The sequence below is a fragment of the Tamandua tetradactyla genome, chromosome 23 (genome assembly GCF_023851605.1).
Source record: "Tamandua tetradactyla isolate mTamTet1 chromosome 23, mTamTet1.pri, whole genome shotgun sequence".
NCBI lineage: Eukaryota > Metazoa > Chordata > Mammalia > Pilosa > Myrmecophagidae > Tamandua > Tamandua tetradactyla.
The window spans coordinates 2,267,999-2,274,526 of NC_135349.1; positions in this window are offsets into that span (position 1 = coordinate 2,267,999).

Sequence of the window (6,528 nt, forward strand, 5' to 3'; positions counted from 1 at the left end):
GACCACCACAGCGCCCCGACTATGACCCTCTCCTCGTCCACCTCTGCATTGTCTCCGTTGATAGGGCTGGGGGTGGAGAGACTGGGGGGCGTTTGGCCACCCCTGAAGGCCACTTCACTGCTGGCTGGGGTGCCTGCCACCTCCCCACTCCAGCCTGGAGACCTGGACGCCAACTCCGGGGTGACGGGAAAAGACCCACTGATGGGACAAGACCCAGCAGCCTGCTCAGAGCCAGGCGGCCAGGGTGCCACGGCCTGGCGTGTGGGCACAAGTAACCATAGAATGACAGCTGTGATTGACTCAGCGTGTTTTCTACACATTGCGGGTATGCCAACGGCTTTACCAGCATCATAGCACTGAAGTCTCTCACCTAGGGCATAGGTGCCATTCCTGTTCCCGTTTTCCCATGGTGAGGAAACTGAGGCAGAGAAAGTTAATAAATGTGCCTAAGGCCACAGTGTTGGGCAGGGACACAGTCAGGGACAGAACCTGAAGTCTTTGGATTTTAAATCCGGTGGTCACAGCCACTCTGGGAATTCCTAAAGGGTGCATGGAATACAGGGGGAAGGGGAATGACTCTGCCCTGGGAATATCAGGGAAGGCTCCCTGGAGGAGGTGACCCCTAGTTGTAAAGGGCAAGTGTGATTTCCCTGGGGTAAGAGGGGGGAGGGCAGGCCAGCTAGAGGGAGCAGCAGGTGCAAAGGCCCGGAGCCCTGGATGGCACTTACAGCTCAGGACTGGCCAGGAGCTCAGCCTGACTGGAGCCTCAGCACATGTCAGGGCGAGTGGTGGGAGATGCGGCCGAGAGGAAGATTTTGGGCTCCTGCCCTCTACCTTTGTGCGTTCTCAGAGCACCTAACAGTAGGAAATGGTGTTATTATGTCTAAGGCATGGTCTGTCCCCCGTGGTGATGGTCCTGGGAAGTCAGGGATGGGACCATTTTGCTCACATCCTATCCTGAATGCATGTGGTGGGCGCTCAGTATGAATTTGGGGAACGAATGCAGGAAGGAATGAACGCCACGCCGCCCGAGTGGGAGGTGTGGTTCCCGTATCTATCCCTCGCCACCGCTGCCACCGAGTCAGCGCACGCAGCCTTAGCTCACACATCCTGAGCGCATCGAGGAGGGGATGGGGGACTTGGCCCAGAGAAGGGACAAAGGGGCAGGGCCCCCCTGGCCCCCCGAGACGCTGCCCTGACATTCCCACCTGCGGCCACTAGATGTCGCTCACGCCACACAAGGAAGCCGGGCGCCCGCGCAGGTTGCGTTACCTGTGGCGGGAGGTGAGGGAACCTCACCTGTGAGCCCCTCGGCCTCAGAAGCGCCTGGATTTCCTCCTCCAGAGATGAGGCGTGCGTGGCAGCGTGCCAGGGGCCGGCGCCCCCTCCCCAGCCACGGGCAGTGGCCTGTGAGGAAGCCCAGCTCTGTCCCCGCCCCTGGCCCCAGCTCCCCACCCCCCCAGGCCGGCCGCGCCCAGGGGAGCCCAGCGCCCTGCACCTCCTTCCTGCCCCTTTGCAGGTGGGTGCGTGCTGCGGGCCCAGGGCCCCCTCCCCACCGCCCTGAGGTGGTCGTGGAATCCACTGCTGCCTTCAGCCTCCCCATCCAAGTTCTAGAAACTTCCGGGCGGCACGCCGTGGGAAGGAAGTGGTCAGGGACTCGGGCGGTGGGTCCCCACGTCTCGGTGCACGTGTTGGGGGAGCAGAAGCCCCGTGGTGGTTTTCTATAACTCAGCTAAGCTGTCAGTTCAAGACCCCGCCCCGCCGGAGAGCAGAATCCATTCCGGTAAACTCGGTCCTTTGCGCGCAGACGTAATGCCGGGGGTGGCGTGACGTTCCGGGGGGCTCTGGGGGGCTCCGTAGCCTCATGGCATGGGGGAGTGTTGGAGATGGAAGTAAATGCCCCCGAGAGATGCGTTCGCGGGTTCGTGCTGTTCCCGCAGTGTGAGACCCGGGGACCGGGCCCCGGAAGCTGCGGTTACGGAGGTGTGGACGCTTTGATGGACAGGGTCGCCGAGGTCAGGTTTAGGAGAGGCCGAGTGGAATCAGGGTGGACTGATCACCCGGCGTGGGTCCTTATAAGCAGAGGGACGAGGGAGCCAGGAGAGGAGGCCGAGGAGACGGTCCTTCTGCAACAGGCAGGGCAAAGCCCAGGGACCCCAGGGCTGGCGTCCGGCCAGCACCCACCACTGCAGACTTTGGACCAAGCGTGGCCCCTCAAGAGGTGGGTGCTGGCCTCCTGGCCTCCCAGGCCATGGAACAGTCACTTCCTGTGGTTCCAGCGGGCGAGTGGGGTGGTGTTTGTCCTAGCTGACCTGGCAGCAGGGACAGGGAGGCCGCTGCCCACTGGCTGTCCCGAAGGGACCTCGGGCCGTGATCCCTGTTCTGGTTGTCGCAGAGCTGCTTGGAGCTTGCTCTGCTCCTCGCTGGGTCTGGTGGGTGGCGTTTCCTCTAGAGAAGCATCCGTCTTTCTCGGGGGGCTGTGGAGTCCAGGCACTGTCCCCCGACCTGCGGCCACCCGCGTTGGGGCCATGTGCCCCGACTTGCCCTTTTCCCAGTTCCGTCTGCTCTCAGCCTCCAGCCTCTCTGGCTTCGTCTTCCCACTCCAGGGCCTGCCAGAGGGCAGGCTGTGCACCCCTTCTCTCAGCCCCACATGAGCATCTACACCCCCGTGTCCCTCAACACCCCCTACCTCCTTCAGCTGGAGGGAGACTTGTCTAGTTTGCAGTTGGGGACACTTGGGTTTTCCTCCCAGTTCTTTCTGGAACCACAGTTTTCAAGGTCAACTTCAAGGTCAGGATTTTGCCTTCTATGTCCTCTGCCAGTAGGGGTGACGGGTGCCGACCCGGTTCCTAAACTCTGGACCTGGGGTCACGGGAGCCCACTGCAGGCTGGTCAGCCCCAGGCAAGCCTCTTCCCCTCTCCAGGCCTCAGTTTCCCCACTGGTCCCCGGAGGCTGTCTGCGTCCTGTTGCCTGCAGGTGGGGGCGGCTGCGCTTTCCCGGATGTTCACCTCCTTGTGACGAGCACCTGTCTTCCTGCCGGGCAGGTGCCGTGGCCCAGGACGGCTCAGCCCTTCTGTGGCCATGTCCCATGGCCACGACATTCTGCTCGAGGTGCAGAGTCCAGAGCCGCACTGGGAGCCCAGGATTTATCGAGTGACGGGAGATGATGCTTTCTGTGCTTTTTTAGCAGCACCAGCGCCTGGCCTCTGTACTGCCCTTTAAGCTGTGTGGTTCTTGAACAACTCTCTACAAGGAAGGCCCGTGGGCATCCTCCCTCCCATTTTATGGATGAGAAAACTGAGGCTCAAAAAAAGGAAATGGCAACAGGCAGCGGGCAGCTCTGTGTTGTCCACGTGGTAACTTTTCCTTCCAATTCCGACAGCAACACCCCATTTCCTTTGGGGAATTCCCCCATTCCAGTGTGTGTGGGTAGGCTGTGAGCAGCCGCACGCACACATACACACACACGCACGTGTGTGTGCATCCCACGGACTCCCCCCCCCCCATGCATACACAGCACCAACACACTCACACGCAGGGCCCAGCGGCTCGCCCTGGGAGGAGGGGCTGCGACTGCCATGTCCCAGAGGGCCCTGTGTGTCCTGTGAGTCACCCGGGGCCCCGCGGGGTCCTTGACTTGGTGGCCTGGGAGTGCAATGCCGGTTCAAGGCCGCCTGTCCCCTCTGCTGCAGGAGGCCCACTCTCGGGGGGAAGCGGCGGGTCTCCCTGCAGGCAGGAGGGAAAGGGGGGCACTAGAGATGGGGGCCGGAGGGGGAGCTGCTCTCCACGGCAGCGAGCAAAGAACCACCAAGGAAGCTCCAAGGTCAAGGGCGGGTCATTGGCGATGTTGGAGGACAGGACAGATGGCGTTTTCAAGGATGAGCCCAGTGCAGGGACGGCAGAGGACCACGCCACCCCGGGGGAAGGCCTCCCTTCCCCCCTGCTGCCCCTCCCGTGGGGACGGGAGAGTCACAGCAGAGGGGAGGGCTCGGGCGCCGAGCTTGGGGGGGTCGGGCTGCCACGCCCCATCCCCGCTGGGGCCAGCACGTGCCCTGACAACGGCCTTTGCCAGGACGAGGACATCGAGGCCCGGTGAGCGGGTGATCTGAGGGTCCCCGAGGCGTGGCAGGCAGGGCACCGGCTCAGGACTTTCAGCTCTGTGTGTAACGTGCTCTTGCCTCTTCTCAGGGGGCCCTTTGCTTGTCCCAAAAGTGGACCCCAAGCCCAGGACCTGGACACAGGCGGTTCTCTGGGAGGTGCCCCGGGAAGTGTCCTAAGGCCGCAGGGACCCCGGCAGCGAGGGGAGGAAAACCTGGAAGTGGGGTGTGGTCGAGGGGCTATGGCCGGGTGCAGTTGGCACTTGGTCCTGTGGGGGGACTGCACGGGCCACCCCATGTCCCCGACCCCGGGAGCTGGCCTGGACGGGAAGGGGCCGGGAACACGGCGTTTCCATCGGGAGTGACACAGGCCGGCGATGGTCAGGGCCCCCTGCGGAGGGGCTGAGCCTACACCCGGGTCAGGGGTGCTGGGTGGGGTGGCCGGGAGCCCCAGGCCCCAGAAAGTCCCGTTTCCCCACTTCACCCATTCACGCGGCAGGCACTCCTGTGGGCAGGACTTCTGGAGGGTGACCGTCGTGGAGGTGGGACCTGGCCCAGCCCAGGTGGGCTCAGCCGAGTCACTGGCATCCTTTATGAGCAGTGGGCGAGAAGGCGGCGGCAGAGAGGGCCGCGGGTCCCCGGAGGGAGCAGCCGGGAGGGGTGGCCCCGGGCGCGGGGTGGCCGGTGGCCCTGCGGAGAGAGTGGCGCCGCCTGGAGCAGGCTTTCCCCGGCCTCACGACCCTGACCGTCCACTCCCGCTGCTGACCCCGCCCCATCACGGTGGGCTTTGCTTGCGCAGCCTGAGAAAGAGGCCCTGGCGAGGCACCTGCGGGTGGGGTCCTGGGTCCCTGTGGGCCGGCCGGCCGGGTGCACCCTTGCGCTCTGCCCCTCCGCGTGGGCGGCCAGCTGTGGCCCAGCCGCGTCCCCAGCCACGCTGTGGAGGGGGTGGTGTGCAGGCAGAGTGGGGTGTCCTAAGAGAGAGGGAGGTGGAGGGGCAGCAGGGCCCGCCAGAATGAAGGATGTGCGCTCGTGGGGGCGGACGAGGGGGTTCGTCCCGGCCGAGATTCAATAGCCCGTCCCCGGATGCGGAAAGACGGACATAAATCAGGCTTCACTGCAAGCAGGGTGGCAGGGAGTTAATTAGGAAAGGACCAAACCCTCCAACTCACCAAGAAGCAGAGCGGGCGGGGGTGGGGGGGGAGCTGCCGTTCCTCCCCTGGCAAGGGTCACCTGGGAAGAGCCAGGCCCTGGGTGGGAGAGGGTGGCCTGGCCGGGGCCCAGTGCGCGTGGGTGGTGGGGTCCTGTGCGGGGCCACATCCACTTAGCACGTGGTCATCCTTGGGGGGCGGGGGCGCCGGCCCAGGCATCTCCCCCACCCCTCCTCCAGCTCCCACACCTGCGTCTTTGGGCTACTTCCACCTCCCATGCCTTGTTGGTGCAGCGACCTCCACCTCGGGGTCCAGTCCCCACTCCCCTCTCCTCCCTAATGCCTGCCCGTCGCTCCAAGTTCAGCTCTGTCTCCAGCTCTTTAGTCATTCGACAGCCATTGACTGGGTGGACTCCAGTAAGGTCACTTGACAGCTCCATGCAGCAGGTGGACCCTGTGTCCCCCACCCTGCTCCAGCGGCTCCCCTCTGCTCCCCCCTGCTCCAGCTGCTCCCCTCTGCTCCCCCTGCTCCAGCGGCTCCCCTCTGCTCCCCCCTGCTCCAGCTGCTCCCCTCTGCTCCCCCTGCTCCAGCGGCTCCCCTCTGCTCCCCCCTGCTCCAGCTGCTCCCCTCTGCTCCCCCCTGCTCCAGCTGCTCCCCTCTGCTCCCCCCTGCTCCAGCTGCTCCCCTCTGCTCCCCCCTGCTCCAGCTGCTCCCCTCTGCTCCCCCCTGCTCCAGCAGCTCCCCTCTGCTCCCCCCTGCTCCAGCGGCTCCCCTCTGCTCCCCCCTGCTCCAGCAGCTCCCCTCTGCTCCCCCCTGCTCCAGCGGCTCCTCTCTGCTCCCCCCTCCTCCAGCTGCTCCCTCTTGCTCCCCCCTGCTCCTGCTGGCCCACAGTTGCCTCGCCTGCTCCCAGCCTCATTGAATTGGAACTGTTCCCCCCGCCTGAGGGAGTTCCTAGGACCTTACGGGTACCCGTCCCACTGAAGAGATCCATTTAGCAGTTTTCTTTTTGAGTGCAAATATTTATTAAAGACTACTTTGTATCCCTGGGGCCACAGGTAATTTGTAGACAGTCCCTGACTTCCAGAGCCCATGGTCAGAGCTCAGGAGAGAAGCAGAACCAAGGGCAAGTCAGTCTTGAACCCAGGGCCAGCCTGGGCATCCTGGGTCAGCCTGGGCCAGCTTGGGGACAGCCTGTCCAGATGTCCAGCTGTGAGAGCCAGCAGGGCTAGCGGTGCTCAGTGCAAAGCCCTGGAGGCAGGGTGCCATGGGGTCCTGCCCCGTC